Source organism: Procambarus clarkii, chromosome 55, assembly GCF_040958095.1.
Source record: "Procambarus clarkii isolate CNS0578487 chromosome 55, FALCON_Pclarkii_2.0, whole genome shotgun sequence".
Taxonomy (NCBI): domain Eukaryota; kingdom Metazoa; phylum Arthropoda; class Malacostraca; order Decapoda; family Cambaridae; genus Procambarus; species Procambarus clarkii.
The window spans coordinates 32870417-32895809 of record NC_091204.1 but is presented as its reverse complement, the minus strand read 5'-3'; positions in this window follow the sequence as shown (position 1 = coordinate 32895809).

The following is a 25393-nucleotide window of genomic DNA, read 5'->3' as shown; positions in this document are numbered from 1 at the left end:
ATTTCCGTTATATTTTCCTTCTGTACAGTCGTCTGCGTGTTCTCTTTCTAGAGTGATCCTCTTTCTGCAACCTGTCCTCTTAAAAAGAACGTCGCTTTTGGCCGTTTGCCCGTATGGCCGAATTTGGACGTAATTTGAAATTGAAAAAATCTGAAAATAAATTTGGGATTTTTTTTTTCAACAACAGTAAGTTAAGAGTCCTCTGATAGGTTAGGTGGGCAGGAAATTCTCATAAAGTTTCAAAACGTTATGAAAAACGTGAATTTAAAGTGTCCTCTTATAACCTCTGCGCGTATGCCGGACGACTCAAATAGAAAACGGAACAGAACGTCACTTTTGTGAGTGGATTTCATTTCAAATTACGTCCAAATTTGGCCATAGTGCGCATACGAGCCAAAAGTGACGTTCTTTTTAAGAGGACGGGTTGCTTTCTGACCCTCCTCACAGGCATGTGCTTTAAGCAGATCTAGTATGCTTCAGCTGTCAGTGGAGCTATTCCCTGTGTGAAAGTTTTGTCGCTTAAGATGGTTTCCCAATGAATGTTTCCAAGGTCTATATTTATTTCTTCCCAGTCGATCCTCTTATTGTTGAAATTGAATTGAGTGAATAAGCCTTCTAGCGTGTTGGTTCTGTTGGACTTACTACTGTCATTAATGTTAGTTTGCACTTCAATGAGCTTACAGTGTGAGTGTGTAGAATCTGAGATTGTAATGTGTCTGATTAGTCTGGTGAGTAACGGTTGTGGTGTCAGTGTAGCCAAAAGTTTTGTTGTGTGTTCAATTATTTTTTATTAAAAACAGTTTGTTAGGGTGTGCTAGAGGTACACTTTACTTCACATTTGACTTTTACACTAGAATATGAGCTCATTTTGGACATTGTTAAGATGAGTGTTTATTTACGATAACTGTTGTTGTTGTCTACCTTACATGGTACAAGCTGGTGAGTAGTGGCGTTCATTTACATAATTGTGTGTTAGACTTGAGACCAAATAGATCTTTTGGATGTAATTTGATTCATTTGTTAAGAGCACGTGGTGGCACACTATACAGTAATTTATTTATTTATTATTATTTATTTATTATTATTTATTTATTTATTATTATTTATTTATTCATTATTATTTATTTATTTATTATTATTTATTTATTAATATTTATTTATTATTTAATGTAAGTTTGCCTCGGGTAATAAATAACAGTGATCATCATTACCTGGTTTAGGTCACATCCATCATTACGATGGTGTTTCAGGCCATCCTCCAAAGGTTTCACAATGTCAAGAAAACAGTCAATTTAAATTAGTCTCTCCTACCCTACCAGAGGCTCAAAAACAGAAAATGGGACAGTACATCACTTTCTCCAGTCGCTTTAATTTTTTAGTACATTTTTTGGCCTTGTGTGATGCATATGAGCGAAAAGTGACATGCTTTTTCAGAGGACAGTTTAAGTATTTACTCAGAGTAGATAGAATATTATAGAGAATCTTTTTTGTTTCTCTTTGGCAGGAACACCACTTGAATATGGCGTTGCTTGTGTGGGTGTGGTGGCGAAGTGATCTGGCCGCAGCAGTGCGACCCATCGTGGCTGTCCTGATTTACGGCCTGGATGATCCCAGAAGCGCATTAGTCGGATCTCAGCACACGCCTTAGCCTGGACACAAGTTCGAACCCTCATTACGGCCCTTGTGGATTTGTTCATTAAATGTATCATGATATTGTGATTTCTGTATCACAAGTGATGTTCTTTTCCTTAAAGAATGTATTCCATGATTTGTATACAGATAAAGGTTTCATTGATAACAGTTGTGTACCTCAACTTGTCTTGATAATAAACAATTGTTATAAATAATGGTGTATTGGCTTCTATGGGGTACTGGTACTATTAAGGGGTAAGGGTAGTTAGAAGACAAGAGTATCAAATATGGGAGAGCTAAAAGGCCCGGCCCCCAAAATAAACTATCCACAGTAGTAATAACTTGCTACAAGACCATATATGTTAGTCTAAGGGTTGATCAATGCGCTCCCACACAGGAAGAAGGGATACTCTGTAATTCATGTACATATTTATTAACCCCTTAACAACCCCCCATATACACTCACACCAATAACAATAATAATAATAACTTTACCACACTATCTTACGTTAAAAGCCTTGGTCCACATAGGCAGGATACAAGGTTTACACTAATAACAAGCTAGGGTAAAGTACTACTGGATAAGCACTGAAGCTGGATGCAGCTTCGGGTTGTGAGACCCCACGTGGTACCCAAATACAAAACACAACACTTAGGGTTACCCAAAACACTGGCAACTACTACCCCCAGGTCTCACCAATCGTTACTACCAGAGAAGGTACACTTAGAAATCATACAATACTTAACTTAATGGTACAGGAACTTAAGGTAAGGGAAATAAGTAAGAGGAGAAGGGAGGAGATTAGGGGTGCAGCCACAGAGTAGGTCTCGTCCGCACGAACGCCAGCCAGAGAAGCACCTTGTAGCGACCAGCTAGGCCTCCCATGTCGTGGTGCCGGAAGGAGCCTAATTGATCGTGCAGCTAAGCACATTAAAGATCTTCCCCTATGCAACGTATTGTTACTTTACAAATGATTAGAAAGTATTAGTAAGCAAAGTTGGTGCCTATTTTATTATTTAATAATCAACCCCCAGCTCAGTCTTTAAATGCTCTTTGAGAAACAATAATAGTCTTACGTCTGGCAGGGAAGATACAAACAATTGCCGCTCGATATGCACTCAACTGTACTACCAGAAAGTTTAATAGCTCAATTTTGACCTCTGGTTTCCACTGGAGAACCCAGGGTCGTAACAACAATAAAAGTATATTTGTGTTTAAAAACTTATTATTGCTGTCAAGTTTCATAATTTCTGGAGTACAAGACGACTGGTATTGCCCCTTTTAACCCCTCTGTGGTGCCTCCTTGCCGTGGTGAGGGGCTCACGTACACCTCCCTGTGACCGGTGTAGGTTGCCTTTGCCCCCTTTTTGGGTGGTATACATGCTGAAGGGCACCACGTAGGAACATTGTGAGCCATTGGACCACCCGCTGGAGGGGTCGCCTGTGAGGGGCCGCCCTGAGTGGATGGTTGGGTGTCCAGGCTGGGGCGATAGGGGGAATGGGGTCTTAGCACCAGTGTGGGAGAATGGACGATGTAGTAGGAGTTCCCTGTTCAAAAGGGGGAGCATCGCTGGGGACAACGCACCCTTCCTGCACTGGCCCGCGCTCAGTCTCGATGGCTGCCCTAATAGGTGGTATCTCTTGGTTCCAGGTCCCAAACTTTTGATATTGTTTGCTGCATGGATGACGACACGACTTCTCTTACCCAGGCTCATGGGGTGGGTGACCAGGCCCCCTGAGTCTAACCGTCCTGGAAGACCGGGATCTGTAGCCCCCCGCTACAGGGCCCGGTTTAAGCCCAGACCAGATTCTTCCTTCCTGCTCCCCTCCCTCCTCTGTGGTTGGGTCGAGCCCCAAGCCTGCTGTGGTAACCGCCTCGTCCCCTTGCATGGCTCCATCTTATTGTGACTACTGCGCCTTTTGACCCATCTCTCTCTAAAGGTTCTCATCGCCGTCCCCGCCATGGCTATTCTCTCTTATGCTCCCTTCCCATACTAATTCGTACCATGCTTTGTTTTTCCTCCTACGTGGACTAATTACTTTGACCTCCATCCTTTACATTCAACTCCTGACAATTTTTCCCTTCATAGGCAACTTGTAGATTCCGTAGATGCCTCAGTTACCTTCAACCCCACCCGTCTTGGTACCCGTGTCGTTGCTGCTCCTCAGGATGCAGCCACCCGCTTAGCCGCCTTATCCTGCCTTGGCGAGACCCCTATTCGGGTCTCAAAGAACGCTCGGGTAAATGCCAGTGTTGACACTGTTCTCCTCCCACACCATGTTGCGACTGGTGTTTGGAATCTAAAAGACTGAAAAGACCACGAGGATATCAAGCATATCCTCAAGGCCCAGGGTCATTCTGTCCTCCAGGTGGATATGTTTACTCATCCCCCTCATGGTTATCGCCTTCTGCCCCTTCGGGTTGTGAAGATTAACTTTGATGGTAGGACCCTTCCGCCCTGTCATTCTTGCTGGTGCTAGATGCTCTGTTCAGGAGTATATTCCATCTCCTCGGCTCTGCAGTAAGTGCTGGAGGTTTGGGCATGGTGCCCTCAAATGCTCTAGTCCTGTCTCTCTCTGTCCCATGTGTGGGGGCGAGGGTCACTCTAAGCTGGAGTGCACTTCTCCCTTGGTCCGCTGCCTCAATTGCGGTGAGGCCAACGCTACCTTCTCCCGCACGTGTATACGTTACAAACTTGAGGCAGCTGTCCTCTACTTGAAGCTCCGGGACCATTTGTCTTTTCCTGAGGTTCGGCGCTAAGTTCATTGTCTCCCCTCTTTCGCTGGCGTATCCTATGCTTGCGTGGTGCTCTCTTCCTCTCCTCGTCCTTCCCACCTTACTCAGTCTCACAACCGTTTCCAAGCCTTAGACCCGGACACACCCACCACCACCTCCCCTGTTTCCCTCCGTTCTGTCCCAGAGGGTCCCCTCCCCTTCTGGTTCTCTGTCTAGGGTATCCCATCTTTCTACCCAGTCTGTCATGTCTCCTGTGTCTTCTTTCTCCTCTCCTTCTGGTCTTCCTTTCCGTCATTCTCCTCCGTCTCTTGGCTCACCACGCCACCTGACAGTGCGGGCCGATGTCCATCGCTCTCCTGATGGTCATGTTGTTTGCTCGCGCTCTTCTTCTCCTTTCGAGATGCTGGAATCTGTTGCTCAGTACATTGCTGCTGGGAAACCAGTCTCTTTGAGTCAGAAGCGGAAACCTGGCTCCGCTCCTTCCTCCTTCCCGGTAGGTAAGAAGGCTTCGCTTTCTTCTCAACCCCCTATCTCTGATTCTTTTGTTCCTTCCCCTCCCGCTTCGGTGGTGGAGCTCCCTGTTCCTACTGTGGGGGCTTGTTTAGCCCCCGGTTCCGTCTCGGATACTGCCCTTGCTGAGGTGCGCTCCCCTCTTTCTGCCCCTCCTCCTCCTCCTCTTCCTTTTCCTCCTCCAGACCCTGTTCGTCCACCTCTGGTCTGTCCTCCCACTTCTTTCCCTCCTTCTTTACTCAGTTTACCCATGCCCCCTAACCCTGACATCGCTGATCCTGACCCTATGCTTCTTTCACGTGCTGTATTCCCTTTTCACCTTTGTTTCTTCTTTGATCTCTGTTGCTATCCTTTCTCTTTTTGTCAATGTCTATTCTTCTGTGGAACATCCGTGGATAATACGCCAATTTCCTTGACCTCTAACTTCTAATTTCACAGTTTTCGCCCCCCTTTGTGTCTGTCTCCAGGAGCCGATGTTTGGTGCTCGTCCTGGTCGCTTCCGTTGCTATTCTTTTCTCTCACCCCCCCTCCTCCCAGATGTTGCTGGGGCCCATAACTCTTCTGCTCTCTTGATTCACTCAGATGTTCCCTTCGTCCCCTTACTTTTTTCCTCGCCTCTCCACTGTTCTGCTGCGTGTGTCTTTGTGCGTAAATGGTACGTGGTTTGTTCCATTTATCTCCTCCCCACTGTCCCACTTTCTCTTCCCGATCTTAAACACCTCCTAGACTCCATGCCAGAACCTGTGCTCCTTCTGGGTGATTTCAATTGTCGTCATAACCTTTGGGGTGATGTGCTGACAAACACCCAGGGTCGCCTCCTTGAACCTTTCCTCCTCTCTTCTTCCCTGTCCCTTTTTAATTCTGGTGAGCCCAATCATTTGGACTCTCGGACTTGCTCCCTTTCCTGTCTCGATCTTTCTCTGTGCTCGTCATCCCTTTCCTTAGATTTTGGGTAGTGGGTCCTTGATGACTTCCATGGCAGTGACCATTTTCCTATCCTTGTTAGTTTTTTCTCTTTTCACCCTCCTCTCTCCTTCCCTAGGTGGCGGGTTGCAGAGGCTGACTGGTGCCTCTTTACTCTCCATGTTACTATTTCCGACCTCTCTGTTCTGCCTCTCCCTCATGCCCTCCTTGTTTTTCATGACACTGTCTTTGATGCTGCCCTCCACTCTATTCCTCGCGCTTCCTCTTGGGGAATGCGGAAGTGCGTTCCCTGGTGGAATGTGGACTGTACTCGGGCTGTCCGCTGTAAGCGTGCAGCCTGGAAGAGACATCGCTGCCGAAGTTGAGTCTTTTCTTTTGTTTCGAAAGGCAAGAGCGGTGGCCCGAAGGACCATCCGTTCGGCTAAACGTGCTTGCTGGATGTCTTATGTCTCCACCGTTATGTCCAAAACTCCTCTACCACTGGTCTGGAAACATATTCACAAGATTACGAACTTACCCGCGTAAGTTCGTTCCCGATGTCTCGCCGGTCCTTCGCCTCCGTGGTGTTCTTGTGGCGGACCCATTGCAGGTCGTGACCGAACTGGGTTCCCACTTTTCATGTTAGTTTTGGTTCTCATCTTCCCCAATCCTTCCTTCTTCGTAAGCCTATTCTTGAATCTCGTCCTTTAAATTTCTGTACTCATCTTCGCCTTCCCTATAATGATCCCTTCTCTCTCTCTCTGAGTTTCAGTCTGCCCTAGCCCTCTGTGGTTCTACGGCAGTGGGCTCCAATGGCATTCATTATGAAATGCTTTGCCATCTCTCTCTGTGCACGTCTCAGTATTTACTGAGTCTGTAAAATAGGAAGAAGAACCAAGAACTGGCATGCTTAAAAGTAATTAGAACTAGGGTCTACTGTGGGGAGTATACCTTCGCCATTTTCAGTCAAGGGTGCTGAGTCTGTCCTGACTGTTGGAGCAGTCTATAGAATTCCTAACACTGATGTGTCCGAATTCAACTCTAACCTTACAAATCTAATACAAGGTAACAGACTGAACCAAAGCTATCTAATTATCGCAGGGGGACTTTAATATTGGCCTCTGCGAGCCTGAAAACCCTACTGCTGCCAGCTTCCTCAACTGTATGAATTCCTGCTTCCTCATACCCTTAATCACTAGACCTACTAGAATCACTGATAGTACTGCCACGGCTCTTGATCACATCTGGACCAACATAACCTCTCCGCTTACTTCAGGGATAATCATCGATAACACTACAGACCATTACCCCACATTTCTCCTAACTAACATTAACAAACCACCTCTAGAGACAAGGGAGATAAGCTTTAGGCTGTACAATGAAACTGCAATAGGCAATTTTATAGCTGCTGCTGCTAATGTCAACTAAGAGACCGAATTAGGTAACATATGTGACATCAATCTAGCAGTGGAATCTTTTCTTCAAAAAACTCTCAGCCTTTATAACACCCACTGCCCTATGCTAACGAAACAAGTCACAACTAAAAGGCTAAACAATCCCTGGCTTACAAAGGGAATACTTAAATTCATTAATAAAAAACATGACATTGAGAAGAAGTATAGGTTAGGAATCGTCTCCAAAGAATTTTCAAAGAATTACTGGTCATTGCTATCTAAAATAATTAGAAGAGCCAAAATTAAATACTACGAAGATAAATTTACCCAAACAAAAGGCAACATTAAGAAAACATGGAGCACAATTTCACAAATATTGGGATCAAAGAAGATTTTAAATAACAAACCAATTCTCCTGTCCAATAACGATGGTCTGCTTACAGCCTCTGATATTGCTATTGAGTTCAATAGGTTCTTCTCTTCCATTGGGTCATCCCTTGCGAATGATATTCCATCTTCCAGTACTGATGTTCAGGACTATCTTACAGGTAAGTATCCACAGTCTCTGTACCTAACGCCTGCAAATTCTACTGATGTTAATGAGATAATCCTTTCCCTTAAAACCAAGTCTAGTGCCCTTGAGGAGATACCAACCTTAATTTACAAAAAAGCCTCCAGAACTTTAGCCCCTGCTATTGCATTGCTCTTCAACAAGTCACTTGAACTCCAAACCTTTCCAGGTATCCTAAAAAAAAGCGAGAGTAACCCCTGTCCACAAATGTGGTGATCTCACAGATGTTAACAACTACAGACCTATATCAATCCTGCCAAACTTGTCAAAAATATTTGAAAAATTGATCTACAAGCAGCTTTACTCTTATCTAGCCAAACACAATATACTTAGCTCTTGTCAATATGGCTTCAGACTCCAAAAAAGCACAAGCGATGCACTTATTAGTATGATTAACTTGATACATGCAGCTCTTGATGAAAATGAGTTCCCTGTTGGGTTATTTGTGGACCTGCGTAAGGCTTTTGACACTGTCGACCACCAAAACCTTCTTCTTAAGTTACATCATTATGGTGTCAGAGGTCACTCTCTGCAATACCTCAAATCTTACCTTACTGACAGGCTAGTTAGTTTAGTTCATTTATTATGCACCCTATACCAATTATTGTGGGCGGTAGTGGAAAGGGTTACAGAGGCACATAATGGGCTCAGGGACTGAACCCCACAATTCATTTAGCTAAGCAAGTTACAATCGTCACATCAACACATCAATATAAGTCGTCACATCAACAATGGGTTCGAGATCGACCTCAAGTACAGGTTCTAAATTAAGTAACTGACATATGTGGAGAGCTAGTGTCCCAATTTCCATGCTTGTCCTGCACACCGCACCCCATCCAGTGGGCAGCGGAGGATGTTTCTGTGAATAATTCAATTTCTCCCACCCTACCCATCAACATCGGTGTTCCTCAGGGCAGCATACTTGGCCTTCTCCTCTTTCTCATCTACATTAATGACCTTCCAAACGCCTCCCAACACCTCAAGCCAATTCTGTTTGCTGACGACACAACCTTCATTTACTCCAGTCCTGACCCCCTTGCTCTAAATGCCACAGTAAATATCGAGCTAAATAAAGTCCATCTGTGGCTAACTGCCAACAAACTCACCCTTAACATTGACAAAACTTTCTATATTCTGTTTGGCAATAAATCCTCTAACCAAATAAATCTCAGAATAAACAATACCCAAATTTGTAACAAATTAGATATCAAATTCCTTGGCGTTCTCATTGACCACAAGCTGAATTTCCTGGGACACATTCTAAATATATCAAAAAAAGTTTCAAAAACTGTTGGCATTCTTTCTAAGATCAGATATTATGTACGCCGCCCTGCCTTGGTGATGCTCTATTACTCCCTCATCTATCCATATCTCAACTATGGTATTTGTGCTTGGGGTTCTACTACCCAAAATCATTTACGTCCTCTAATTACTCAACACAAAGCTGCTATTAGGACAATCTCCAACTCTGGCCCCAGACATCACTCGGTACCCCTACTCAAATCTCTGAATATGTAAGATATTAAGTCACTGCACATTCTCTCATTTGTATTATACATATATAAAACGCTAAACTGTAATGCCAATTCTGACCTCAAAAGCTTCATTGAAGGTTGTAACAGAACCCATGAGCACCACACCAGATATAAATACAGTTTTGATATTCCTAGAGTACGACTTAATCAAACTAGAAATGCTCTACAAATCAAGGGACCCAGAATGTGGAATGACCATCCCACCCATGTTAAAGACTCTACCTCTCTCAACCATTTTAAGATAAAAACGAAGCTCTACCTAATAAATTCCCTGTAACCTACCTTACCCCTCTATTATCAACCCATGTCTGTTTTCTTAAACAACGCTGTTTGTCGACCTAATTTTATTTGTGCTGCTTTTTAAGCCATGTTTCTCTTTTTTTTATCTCTATTATTATTTTTTTTCAACACATTTTATACTTTAATCTCAATTAGTATTAAGTTTTGGTCATTAGTGTCTTTCTTGCACGAAACGCTTTGCGAATTAGTGGCTTTAGGCATTGTATGTACTAGCTCTATCTATAAATCGATAAATTTATGTAAAATCTCTTGTATGTAGGTACCTTACCTGAATAAACATTTTATTTTATTTTTTTTAATTAAAAAGCTGTCAAACTTTTGCCTTATTTAAAAGCAAAACCGAAAAGTACCTAATTTCATCTTTTTAGTTTCCTGCACTGGGGCCGGATTCAGGAAGGTACTTACGAAGGTTTTTCCTCTTAGCTAAGAGCGTTTTCTTTCTTAGCGCCTTTGTGGCGGCTACGTCCGTATTCAATTAACTACCCTAAGTGGAAAAACCTTCGTAAGTTCATTCCGGGATTTAAGTGTGGTTTCGACCACTCGCAGTTTTACGTAAACTGGATATAAGTCATTTTTTCTCTACTACATAACACTGGGATCGATTTATGATATTGGAACATGACCAAAATATTATAGCTGGTGAATCTAGTGAAGAGGAATCCTTCGTGTTAGTTATATATGCATTCTCTGCTTGAAACTTAAAGTAAATATGTGTTTGATGATAGTAGAATTAGTTTTATAATAGCAAGATATTATACCAGTAGTTATTAAGTAAATAAACACTGGTGAACATGAAACATGAGAGAAGGTGATGAGCCCTGCCTGATGGGATCATTTACTATCACCGAATGCCCCTGTTCACCTAGTAGTAAGGGTGTACCTTAGCTATATATACCCATTTCTAAATAATTTAGTTTGGTTTCATTTTGAAATTAAATCTGGGTGAGACATAAAATAAAAATATGCTGCACAAATGATGTTAGGTAAGGAAAAGGGTAAAAATGTCAAAAACTTTATTCATTGAATACTTAAAGCTATAATTATGACTATATAGATTATTAAAAAAGAGAGGGGGAAGTAGGGGTCCAAGACCTCTTCCTGTTATACAATTTGGGTGTGGAACAAGTAATTATCAAAAGAAGGCACCATGCCGGGAAGGCTATGTAGCAGTAAGGCAGTGAGGTGAGGCAGCTACTTATTTGAGAAATGCTTATTTTATTTACCTTATAAGCTGAGGCAACTTATTTTATTTTAGGAATACTCAGCTGATTCCTCTACATTTAGCATGGAACAAATTTGTGTCCAAGACCTCTTCCTGTTACTCAATTTGGCTGTGTGTAACCAAACTAGAAGTGCTCTACAAATCAAGGGACCCAGAATGTGGAATGACCTCCCGAATCATGCCAAAGGCTGTACCTCTCTCAACCAGTTTAAGAGTTAAACCAAGTACTGCCTAATTAACTCGATGTAACCTTACCTTGAGGTTAGGTTACCTTGAGGTGCTTCCGGGGCTTAGCGTCCCCGCGGCCCGGTCGTCGACCAGGCCTCCTGGTTGCTGGACTGATCAACCAGGCTGTTGGACGCGGCTGCTCGCAGCCTGACATATGAGTCACAGCCTGGTTGATCAGGTATCCTTTGGAGGTGCTTATCCAGTTCTCTCTTGAACACTGTGAGGGGATTGCCTAACTTACTCAATTTGGCTGTGTGTAACCAAACTAGAAGTGCTCTACAAATCAAGAGACCCAGAATGTGGAATGACCTCCCGAATCATGTCAAAGGCTGTACCTCTCTCAACCAGTTTAAGAGTTAAACCAATTAACCAAGTTAAACCAAGAGTTAAACCTAACCTACTTAACCTAACTTACCTCCTAAATGTCAACCCATGTCTTGCTATTTTTTAAACAACGCTGTTCACCAATATGTGCAATTGCTGATTTATGCTATGTTAACCCCTTTTTTGTATTTTTTATTCCTTCTTTCAACACAATTTATACCTAATCCCGATTACTATTAAGTTTTAGTCTGTGTTTTTTTCCCCCCACACCTTGCCCGAAATGCTATGAGTATTAGTGGCTTTAGGTATTGTATGTACTAGCTCTGCCTATAAATCCAACATTATGTTTGTAAATCAACTGTATGTACTTTTCCTGAATAAAATGTATTTATTATTTATTTTTTAATCAGTAAGTATTAAAAGAAGGCACCAAGCTGGGAAGGCTATGTAGCACCATTGTGTTTAACAATAAACCAAATTTTTTTTAACAAATAATGTACCTGTATGGGAAAACAAATCCTGTCAGCTGTAAAAATATTGATGCAGTTATTTAAATGAAAAATATAATGAAAGAAATATTACTGGTTTATTTTTATCCTATCTTTTTGTACTGTACAGTATATCCAAGGAAGTGAAAAATTAAGACATAATGCACAATTTAATGAATGATTAGCATGGATTAGGAGTTCAAAAGAAATATGACTTGTATTACATATCAACATGAGATCTTAATGATCCATGGTCAACATGATTTAATAAGGATAATACAGTACTGTATTTGTAATAATACAAACTATAATTTAAAATCTTTATTACTGATTTTTTTTATTAAGAAGATTAGGTATACACAGCAATGTGCTGCTACCCTATTCTATATGGAATATTACAGTGTAGATAAAAAACTAGCTATAAGTTTATCTAATACTCCCATCTCACAGGATGGTTAGACATACTGTACATGGAATCAATTTAGAAAATACCAGCCTCAATACAAAAAACAAATCAACTCTGACTAAATAACTCTAAGCAATTTTCACAAGAGGTAAGCACTGAATCATGGAAACATTATATTATAATTACTCTTACCAGTTTCTACAAAACTCCTCTCAAACAATGTATTTTTAAACATGTTTAGGTATACACAGCAATGTGCTGCTTCCCTATTCTGTATAAAGGACCACACAGTGTAGATCAAAAACCAGCTACAAGCTCACCCAACATCCTCACCTCACAGGATGGCCAGTCATACATGGAATTAGGAGAGAACAAAATACTTAATGCTGATCTATTAGCCTCCACTGGCAAAATCTGGGTGCAGCACAAGAATATCTTCCAATATTCCTGAGTGTATGAAGTAATTACAGAGCTCAAAATACCTCATACCATTTGGTATGAAGTCACTGATAACAGGACAATCACAGATATAGTGTTGGAGAGTATGTTCTCTCAAGTAGGACTGAAAACAGATGTTTTTTTTCCACCAAGAGGGCTATAAACCCATGGAACCGCCTACCCGCTGAAGCCGTAAATGCCAAATTCCAGCTAAAAAATATCATTAAGACAATTGGCGGGCCCTTTAACAAGCCGCCGGCTTTCTGTCCTCTTCGAGGTCACTAGATAGTTAGTGGCCCTTGGGTAAATTCAGTAAATATATACAATAATTGTCAGCGCATCTTCCGAGTAACACGGACAGCTACACAGTATCTCTTAGAATTACGTAGGTAAACAACAAATGTAACATATTTGTTTACTACAATGTCGGTGCTGGCTGTAGAAGTTGAAAAAACATTGTTTTACTTCGAAATATACTAATTTTATAAGAAAATTCGACGTAAATAGGAGGCAGTACAGCTCCGATAAGCCAGCGCTAAATCTTCAATATGAACAATGTTGCTGCTCTCTGATTGGCCAAACGAAACAGTAGTGACCTCTATCGGCACGCAGGTGAACCAACAATTTTCTTCCTAAGTATACCTTATTGAATCGCAACTAAGCATCTTCTTAGGGCGCACTTAGGAACCTTCGTAGCAAACCCACTTACGAAGAAATACACAGAGCTTCTTGAATCTAGGTCCTGAGCTTTAAATTTGCTCTGTATCTAGTGTTACCCAATCTCCTAATTTTTATGTATTTAACCCAAACAACCTTATCATTGTGTTCATTGCTGTCGTCTTTTAAGTGCTAGCCATATGCTGTATTGTGCCTACCAATTTTTGTCAACTACCATTCAAGCTGTCATTGCAATCAATCTGAGCTACCTATGTGCTTTAATATACCTACAATTTTCTCTCATCTTTTTTTCTTGCCTTGTAACTGTAACTCTCTCAACCAGTTTAAGATAAAAACTAAACACTACCTAATAAATTCTCTGTAACCTACCTTACCCCTCTATTGTCAACCCATGTCTGTTATTTTTTTTTTAATCAACACTGCTTGCCAACCTATTGTATTTGTGCTGCTTTTTCAGTCATGTTCCCCCTTTTTTATCTTTATTTGTATTTGTTCTCAACACATTTTATTCTTTATGCTCAGTTAGTATTAAGTTCTAGATATTAATGTTTTTCCTGCCCGAAACGCATTGCGTAATAGTGGCTTTAGGCATTGTATGTACTAGCTCTATCTATATATCGATCCATTAATGTAACATCACTTGTATGTATGTACCTTTCCTGAATAAACATATTTATATTTATTTATTTATCATTTTTTATAAATTTTGCAAGTATTTACCTACTTAAAATTTTCTTAGATTAAGGACCTGCCCGAAACGCTGCGTGTACTAGTGGCTTTACAAGATTGTAATTACCATATTATGTATCCTCACAATCCCAATGTACCTTCTTGTATATGCATAAATAAATAAATAAATAAATCCATCCTACAGTGATAGTAGACACCATTCCATTCTGTTTGCAGTAGTTTGCCCCATAGACATGCACTGTAACATCGTTTTCTGTGGACGTTCCTACAGTACGTCCTTTATACATTTTAAAGCACAAACTAGTGTACTCAATACAATACAATACAATTTTATTTAGGTAAGGTACATACATACAATAAATTTTTACAAGGATTGGTTGACTTATAGGTAGAGCTAGTACATACAATGCCTATAGCCACTATTACGCAAAGCGTTTCGGGCCTGATAAACTTAAATGACAAGCTTAATACTAATTGAGCATAATGAGTAGAATGAAAACAAGAAATGAAAACATAGATGAAAAAGCAGCACAAATACAATTATGTCGACAAACAGCGCTCTTTAAAGAAAAAACAGACATTGGTTGACAATAGAAGGGTAAGGTAGGTTACAGGGAATTTATTAGGTATAGCTTCGCTTTTAACTTAAACTGGTTGAGAGAGGTACAGTCTTTAACATGGTTGGGAAGGTCTTTCCACATTCTGGGCCCCTTGATTTGTAGAGCATTTCTAGTTTGATTAAGTCGTACTCTAGGAATATCAAAACTGTATTTATTTCTGGTGTGGTGCTCATGGGTTCTGTTACAACCTTCAATGAAGCTTTTGAGATCAGGATTGGCATTATAGTTTAGCGTTTTATATATGTATAATACACATGAGAGAATGTGCAGTGACTTAATGTCTAACATATTCAGAGATTTGAGTAGGGGTACCGAGTGATGTCTGGGGCCAGAATTGGATATTGTCCTAATAGCAGCTTTGTGTTGAGTAATTAGAGGACGTAAGTGATTTTGGGTAGTAGAGCCCCAAGCACAAATACCATAGTTGAGATATGGATAGATAAGGGAGTAATAGAGTCACCAGGGCAGGGCGTGGTACATAATATCTGATCTTAGAATCTGATCATATCTGATCTTACTCATCTAATTGTGTTTGCGGGGGTTGAGCTCTGGCTCTTTAGTCCCGCCTCTCAAGTGTCAATCAACTGGTGTACTGATTTCTGAGCCTACTGGGCTCTATCATATCTATATTATAAACTGTGTATGGAGTCAGCCTCCACCACATCACTGCCTAATGCATTCCACCTGTTAACTACTCTGACACTGACAAAATTCTTTCTAACGTCCCTGTGGCTCATGTGGGTCGGTAGGGGGTCCACTGCCGCCCACAGGGTCGGTAAGGGGTCCACTGCCGCCCACAGGGTCGGTAGGGGGTCCACTACCGCCCACAGGGTCGTTAGGGGTCTACTGCATGCCGCCCACAGGGTCAGTAAGGGGTCCACTACCACCCACAGGGTCGGCAAGGGGTCCACTACCACCCACAGGGTCGGTAAGGGGTCCACTACCACCCACAGGGTCGGTAGGGGGTTCACTGCCGCCCACAGGGTCAGTAAGGGGTCCACTACCGCCCACAGGGTCGGTAGGGGGTTCACTGCCGCCCACAGGGTCAGTAAGGGGTCCACTACCGCCCACAGGGTGAGTAGGGGGTTCACTGCCGCCCACAGGGTCAGTAAGGGGTCCACTACCGCCCACAGGGTGAGTAGGGGGGTCCACTGCCGCCCACAGGGTCAGTAGGGGGTCCTCTGCCGCCCACAGGGTCGGTAGGGGGTCCGCTACCGCCCACAGGGTGAGTAGGGGGTCCACTACCGCCCACAGGGTCGGTAGGGGGTCCACTGCCGCCCACAGGGTCAGTAAGGGGTCCACTGCCGCCCACAGGGTCAGTAGGGGGTCCGCTACCGCCAACAGGGTCAGTAGGGGGTCCACTGCCGCCCACAGGGTCAGTAGGGGGTACACTACCGCCCACAGGGTCAGTAGGGGGTACACTACCGCCCACAGGGTCGGTAGGGGGTCCACTACCACCCACAGGGTCGGTAAGGGGTCCACTGCCGCCCACAGGGTGAGTAGGGGGTCCGCTACCGCCCACATGGTCGGTAGGGGGTCCACTGCCGCCCACAGGGTCAGTAAGGGGTCCACTGCCGCCCACAGGGTCGGTAGGGGGTCCGCTACCGCCCACAGGGTCAGTAGGGGGTCCACTGCCGCCCACAGGGTCAGTAGGGGGTCCACTGCCGCCCACAGGGTCGGTAGGGGGTCCGCTACCGCCCACAGGGTGAGTAGGGGGTCCACTGCCGCCCACAGGGTCAGTAGGGGGTCCACTGCCGCCCACAGGGTCGGTAGGGGGTCCACTACCGCCCACAGGGTCAGTAGGGGGTCCACTGCCGCCCACAGGGTCAGTAGGGGGTCCACTGCCGGCCACAGGGTCAGTAGGGGGTTCACTGCCGCCCACAGGGGTCAGTAAGAGGTCCACTACCGCCCACAGGGTGAGTAGGGGGGTCCACTGCCGCCCACAGGGTCAGTAGGGGGTCCACTGCCGCCCACAGGGTCGGTAGGGGGTCCGCTACCGCCCACAGGGTCAGTAGGGGGTCCACTACCGCCCACAGGGTCGGTAGGGGGTCCACTGCCGCCCACAGGGTCAGTAAGGGGTCCACTGCCGCCCACAGGGTCAGTAGGGGGTCCACTGCCGCCCACAGGGTCAGTAGGGGTTCCACTACCGCCCACAGGGTCAGTAGGGGGTACACTACCGCCCACAGGGTCAGTAGGGGGTACACTACCGCCCACAGGGTCGGTAGGGGGTCCACTACCACCCACAGGGTCGGTAGGGGGTCCACTACCGCCCACAGGGTCGGTGGGGTGTCCACTACCCCCCACAGGGTCAGTAAGGGGTCCACTACCGCCCACAGGGTCGGTAGGGGGTCCACTACCGCCCACAGGGTCAGTAGGGGGTCCACTACCGCCCACAGGGTCGGTAGGGGGTCCACTGCCGCCCACAGGGTCAGTAAGGGGTCCACTGCCGCCCACAGGGTCAGTAGGGGGTCCACTGCCGCCCACAGGGTCAGTAGGGGTTCCACTACCGCCCACAGGGTCAGTAGGGGGTACACTACCGCCCACAGGGTCAGTAGGGGGTACACTACTGCCCACAGGGTCGGTAGGGGGTCCACTACCACCCACAGGGTCGGTAGGGGGTCCACTACCGCCCACAGGGTCGGTGGGGGGTCCACTAAAGCCCACAGGGTCAGTAAGGGGTCCACTACCTGCCCACAGGGTCAGTAGGGGGTCCACTACCGCCCACAGGGTCAATAAGGGGTCCACTACCGCCCACAGGGTCAGTAGGGGGTCCACTACCGCCCACAGGGTCGGTAGGGGGTCCACTGCCACCCACAGGGTCGGTAGGGGGTCCACTACCGCCCACAGGGTCAATAAGGGGTCCACTACCGCCCACAGGGTCGGTAGGGGGTCCACTGCCGCCCACAGGAACCCAGGGACAAAGTGCTCGTGATACGCCAGCCAAGTGCAAATATGAAGATGTGGTTGATTATATTATATTCTATGTCATAGATGTTCATTATATGACAAATATTTTAGACCCCAAAATGGTCCCCTGAGGTACTCCACTTACCACATTTCATCAGATTCATTCCCATTTAGTATGACCCTTTGTTCTCTTTGTTATAAGTATTGTTTAGTCCATTCTACAATGTATTCCATGAACCTGTAATTTCCTTGTTAGTCTTTCATGTGGTACCTTATTAAAGTCTTTAGCAAAATCCATTTATACTACATCCACCGGAAACCCTTTGTCTGAGTTCCATGGTACCATATCCAAGAAGTGAGGAGGTGTATAAGGTAGCATTCAGAAGGGGTACCACCTCTGGTGCAAGTGTAGGGACCCATAGCCTCAGAGAAGAAAATAAAGAGTACTCAGAGAAGACCTTGTGGATCCTCACTGAACACTTTGATATTTTCTTCTTCTACCTTCTTTGGGAGCCGGTCGGCCGAGCGGACAGCACGCTGGACTTGTGATCCTGTGGTCCTGGGTTCGATCCCAGGCGCCGGCGAGAAACAATGGGCAGAGTTTCTTTCACCCTATGCTCCTGTTACCTAACAGTAAAATAGGTACCTGGGTGTTAGTCAGCTGTCACGGGCTGCTTCCTGGGGGTGGAGGCCTGGTCGAGGACCGGGTTGCGGGGACACTAAAAAGCCCCGAAATCATCTCAAGATAACCACCCCCTATTCTTTTGGTACGTGTGTATATTTATCTAACTATAAACTCAGGTAGCATCTGTTTTTAAGAAGACCTTGGTGTGTTGATTGAATAACATTGTTCACTGAGAGATGGTAACTGATTCCCTCCTTTAGGATTTTAGCCATCAGCTTGCAAGCTGATCGGACATTAGTTTTGTGCTGAACTCTTTCTGATTTTTTTTTAATACTGTAAGGGTGAAATTTTCATATTTAAAATCTTGGGGATTATCCCTTGGTTCAGATATATTGTGGAAAGTAGTTTCAGCAGTGTGCATAGTTCTTCTGTCAGTATAAGGTATGTTTTCTTTTGTACCATAGAATACACAAGATGGTGTTATAATGTTGTGTTAGCTTTTCTCTACAATTTGTTTTATTTTTTGTTAGTATAAAGGCTATGCAATGAATTCAAATATTTACACTATCAATCAATTTTTCTGATAGATCATCGGATTTTTGACAGTATGGTGTTCATACCAGATGGTCCAAAAATACCTACAGACAACATTAATGGTACTGTGTTTACCATTTTTATACTCTATATAGGAAGACAGGTTCAAGTCAATGATCGTTTTAATATATCATCAAAATTTTCATACATTCCTTTCACTTTGTTACACTTGTAAAAACTTATTCTTAGCTAAATATATATAGCTGTTAATGCCACTGTAAATGACCCTATTGATTTGTGTCCTTATTAGTTATAGCTTATTCATGTTGACCCAGCACCTTACTAAAGGGATTACCTTAACTTGTGTCACTATCTCTCTAGGGGGCTCCAGGTAGGCAGTATAGGTAATGCCACTAACATGTATATCATTATGGGGAAAGTCCATAATTTAACACATAATTATAAGTAGGTAATTTGTAGCCAAATTTGAAGATTATTAATAGGTCCATTGTAGCATAATTTTGCATAAGCATAATTTTCTGGTTTTCTTCTTGTACTTTTGTTCTTCTAACACTATTATTTTCTCTTCAGAATTTCACCGGAGAATAGCAGTGACGACTAGAGAACCTCTTGAGCGCCAGTACCAGAAAGTCCTTTTTTGGCCCATTTTTAAGTGTATGGTAGACAATTATGGAGATTAAATGACTATAACACTGAACAACTTGGTAGCATAAGGTTAGTTATAGTAATATCTAGAGATTTGTCTGTAAATATGTTAATATACAATTTGCAATTATGTACCATGCTTAAGTCTTCCAATGTGGCACCCAGACATTCTGCCTGCTATACTTTCACCACCACACATTCACAATGCGGACTGTTCTACTAGTGGCAGAACTTACACTCAAAGTTATTTGGCAGTTGGTGAAGAAACTTTGGAATCATTTGATGTTGGTTATGTCCCAACATCATTTGTTGGTATTTAAATGAGGGTTTATTTAATGGACACACATCATAAATATTATGCACAGAACTTGTGCTTAATGCCTATAAAATTTTGTTTAACATATTATACTAATCATTCTAAATAATCAATAATCAAATCAAATCAAATCAAATCAAATGTTTATTTAGGTAAGGTACACACATACAAGAGATTTTACAAAGAGTGATGGATTTGTAGATAGGGCTAGTACATACAATGCCTAAAGCCACTATTACGCAAAGCGTTTCGTGCATGAAAAACTTAAATGACTAAAGCTTAATACTAATTGAACATAAAGAGTAAAATGAAAACATGGGATGAAAACATAGCTGAAAAAGCAGCACAAATACAATTCTGTCGACAAACAGCGCTCTTTAAAAAAACAGACATTGGTTGACAATAGAGGGGTAAGGTAGGTTACAGGGAATTTATTAGGTATAGCTTCGTTTTTATCTTAAACTGGTTGAGAGAGGTACAGTCTTTAACATGGTTGGGAAGGTCATTCCACAATCTGGGTCCCTTAATTTGTTGAGCATTTCTAGTTTGATTAAGTCGTACTCTAGGAATATCAAAACTGTATTTATTTCTGGTGTGGTGCTCATGGGTTCTGTTACAACTTTCTATGAAGCTTTTGAGGTCAGGATTGGCATTATAGTTTAGCGTTTTATATATGTATAATACACATGAGAGAATGTGCAGTGACTTAATGTCTAACATATTCAGAGATTTGAGTAGGGGTACCGAGTGATGTCTGGGACCAGAGTTGGATATTGTCCTAATAGCAGCATAATAAAAAAAGAAGAAAAAATGCAGAGATTAATTAAGGAGAAAGCAGGACAATGCTGTTTGATTGGACATTGTCATTTTCCATCCATCAATGTATTTATATGTGAAAGGTATTATAATGCATTTATAGGTTAGTTATGGGTTCAGATCATGTACTACATATATTTTCCATTATAAATTAGCTACCATTTCCTTGAATTAACTGCTTGAACTTTTGCAGTATAACAATAAGGTTAATTTTTGTAAAGTATATAGTATTTAATTTTATTAACCTAAATGTATGATTCAAAGTAATATCAAATGTGTACACAGATAAATCACAGTATCGTGATATATCACAGGAACTGTAATGAGGGTTCGAACCCCATGCACTGAGTGTTCTCAGATGCATGCTCTAGTCCACTACGCTACGACATGGTCAAATGAATTGCAACTTGGAGTACTACAGCACCCACAAGGATCCCAAGGCTTCCACTGAAGCCAAACCAGGTTTCACACAATTCCCCCATGAACTCGGTCTCTGTCATTCAGTAGTTCTGCCTTTCATGCCCCCATTTCAATGTCTTTCTCCGTGTATTGATATATCACAATAATATGAATTCTATGTGTATTGAAAGGTCCATCAGAGGTAGAACTACTGGAGGACATAGACCAAGTGCATGGGGAACTGCATGCACAACCGCCCATGGAATGGGTATGGGGTGCATAATAAAGAAAAAATGAATTGTGGGTGCAGTAGTAGCCTAGGTTGCAATTCTTTTGACCATGTTGTGGCACATTCGACTAGAGCAAGCATCTGGGAATGCCAAGCCCAGAGGTTCGAACCACTCATCACGGTTAATGTGATTTGTTCATTAAATTTATTATATTTTCAAATAGGCCAGAGAGACGGAAATAACAGTTTCAAATGAGATCGACAAACTTGATGTTCAAAAGTCATTGATTCAAGAATGGCGATCTGACCTACAAATGATTTGTCAGGAGTTAGAGTTAAACACTGGAACAACCTCGAGGAACATCAAATATTCTATCGAGGCAGTTGCACACTCTATTAGGCATCGCAAAAATCTGATTGCCACTGATGCAGGTAGGCTTACTATTTGTCTTTGTTAACTCTGAAGCATTTTCTGTTTAGCTCTTGTCTATAATTTCTATGTAGGTAAAGGATAAGGAAAATTTCGTAACAACTTTAAAACTTTCAGCCAAAAAGTCTTTATTTGCAGCATCCAGTAAAATGCGCTGTTCACTCCAGCACAAAAATGAGTGTGACAGGAAAAAGCTTCAAGGCTTCATAAAAACCTACAATAGTGAAAACTCTGAAACTCTCAGTGAAAAGGATGCAATAGAAGGTATCCTGCCATGGCACAATTTACTGCCTCATCATAGCAAAAATGGTATGTAACTACATCTTATTTGGTCAGGGGTTACAATTTGGCATTATCAAGACAAGTAACATTAGCATGCATAATGGATAAGCTTTGCTTATTTTTAAAGACAAATATCATCACTACTATTTGTAAAATAGGAGCAGTATCATAATCTGTAGGTTTTTATCAGGTTGATACTGCAAAATAAACTATGTATGGAATGTACCCAATTACCCAATCTCCCAATCTTTATGTACTTAATCCAAACAACTTTATCATTGTGTTCATTGTTGTCTTCTTTTAAGTGCTAGCCATATGCTGTATTGTGCCTACTAATTTTTGTTAAACTGCCATTCAAGCTGTCATTGCAATCAATCTGAGCTACCTATGTGCTTTAATATACCTACAATTTTCTCTCATCTTTTATTTTTTTCTTGTTTTGTAACTGTTATCATTTTTTATAAATTTTGCAGGTAAATACCTACTTAAAATTTTCTTAGATTAAGGACCTGCCCGAAACGCTGCGCGCACTAGTGGCTTTACAAGATTGTAATTACTATGCTATGTATCTTCACAATCCCAATGTACCTTCTTGTATATATATAAATACATAAATAAATGTATTATGCAAGTACCTAAACTGTAATTACATTAAATTGAGTTTTAGTTTACTTACAGTAAATAAATTTTCTTCTTTTATTAGTGTCCCTTGCTCAAAAAAAGAAGGCAGTAGAAGATGTGGAGCTTCAGAAGAGATCCAGAGAGGAGCAACAACATACCATTCAAGAAATGCTGCATTATCTCACATATTACAAGAAGAAGAGAGAGATTTTAACAGAACATACTAAAGAGTTATGTGGAATTTTCCCTTCATATCTAAGCAAGGTAAGCTAACAGCTTAAATTAAATGTGTGTTGCAATTCAGTTCTTCATAAACATTTATCCAGCAGAACTTTAGACTTATATATACTAATTTTATACTTTATGTCTTGCTATTTATGGCTTTGACAGGTAGACAATTCCATGGTTGTAATATACTAGTGTCTTTTACATGTGAACTTTTATCAAAAATTTTCATTATTTATATATTCTAATTTCTTTAGTATTTTCAGACAAATTTGTAAATGTCTTAAATCTCATTAAATATTTTATATATTACAGGATCCTAACAAGTACACTATTGAAGAGAAGCACTTATCACCCAAAAATAATAGTGGAATCCTGGCACTTTTTAAGCAAGGGCAAAAGTTGTGTACTGACAAGCTGATTACTACTGGCCTACATTGTCTTGCCTGCACTTTGTTTCCCATCAATCATATCACTCATTCTTACAGGTGTGAGACAGAGAGGGACAAGATCATCCAAGAGGAACAACACCTGAAGGCTGATCCACACCTGAAGGCAGCACCACACCTGAAGGCTGCACCACACCTGAAGGCAGCACCACACCAGAAGGCAGCACCACACTTGAAGGCAGCACCACACCTGAAGGCAACACCACACCTGAAAGTAGCACCACACCTGAAGGTAGCACCACACCTGAAGGCAGCACCACACCTGAAGGCAGCACCACACCAGAAGGCAGCACCACACTTGAAGGCAGCACCACACCTGAAGGCAGCACCACACCTGAAGGCAGCACCGCACCTGAAGGCAGCACCACACCTGAAGGCAGCACCACACCTGAAGGCAGCACCACACCTGAAGGCAACACCACACCTGAAGGTAGCACCACACCTGAAGGCAGCACCACACTTGAAGGCAGCACCACACCTGAAGGCAGCACCACACCTGAAGGTAGCACCACACCTGAAGGCAGCACCATACCTGAAGGTAGCACCACACCTGAAGGTAGCACCACACCTGAAGGCAGCACCACACTTGAAGGTAGCACCACACCTGAAGGCAGCACCACACCTGAAGGCAGCACCACACCTGAAGGCAGCACCACACCTGAAGGCAGCGCCACACCTGAAGGTAGCACCACACCTGAAGGTAGCACCACACCTGAAGGTAGCACCACACCTCAAGGCAGCACCACACCTCAAGGCAGCACCACACCTGAAGGTAGCACCACACATGAAGGTAGCACCACACGTGAAGGTAGCACCACACCTGAAGGCAGCACCACACCTGAAGGCAGCACCACACCTGAAGGCAGCACCACACCTGAAGGCAGCACCACACCTGAAGGCAGCACAACACCTGAAGGCAGCACCACACCTGAAGGCAGCACCACACCTGAAGGCAACACCACACCTGAAGGCAGCACCACACCTGAAGGCAGCACCACACCTGAAGGCAGCACCACACCTGAAGGCAGCACCACACCTGAAGGCAGCACCACACCTGAAGGCAGCACCATTTGCCAGCAACATTTGGCTGCTTTAATTAATAAAAACAAAATCGCCTTTAATGGCTTCACTCATCCTGGCTGCTTTAATTAATAATTAATTAATTCTCTCCACAAACAGGACCAAAACTTGCTCCAAGCGGAATCACAGTTTCGGGCGATCGAGCGGCAACACGGAAAAGTGTATACTCTTTTCACTGTGCTGACCTTAATTTTCGATGTACACATTTCATTTTTGTACCAATGTGTTCGCAATAGAATGTTCTAGAAGAACATATGTATAAAATGTCACCAAACCGTGATTTAAACCACTACTAATAAAGAAACTAAGTGGGTCACTAGCCGTGAGCTCCAAACAGCGACGAGATGTTTCCATTCTTTTCAGGGTTGTCAACTCCACACTTGTCCTACAGCGTTAAATTTGGTATCTTTGAGATCGCAATAATACTCCTTACACGGACATATGCATATAAATGTAGAATCATGATCGCGGCCCACCCGCAAGAGTGTGGGAAGTGGGAGAAGTGTTACCTGTTACCGCACATCGGAGATCTACATTAGTCTTACTACGAAGATACAAGACAATATCGTTCTCTCAAATAGGCGATGTGGCTGTTAGAGAAAACGTAAATTTTATGGCAAACATGTTCATACTATCCCCAAGTCGATCGGATAGGAATTGAATTTTATAGAAATATTTGTTCGTCGGACAAAAAAATATGTCTACTCGGGCAGTTTCAAGTGACCCCCGGCGGACACGATCTTGTGTCCGCCGGGGGAATAAAGTGTTTATTAATAAAAACAAAATCGCCCTTCATTGCTTCACTCATCCTGACCAAAAAAAAGACATTTTAACAATTTATTAATTTATTTAAGTAAAATGCTTTTCTATGTTTAGTGTGAGTTTGTTGGTTGACATCCACAAGTGGATTTTTTTTAAGCTTGTTTAAGACATTAGGCAGATCATTTATTTTTATTTATTTATTTATTTATTTATATACAAGAAGGTACATTGGGTTTGTGAGAATACATAGCATAGTACAGTAATTACACTCATGTAAAGCCACTAGTACGCGCAGCGTTTCGGGCAGGTCCTTAATCTAACAGATAATTTTAAGTAGGTAAATTCTAGAAGAATTAATAAAATGATAACAAATAC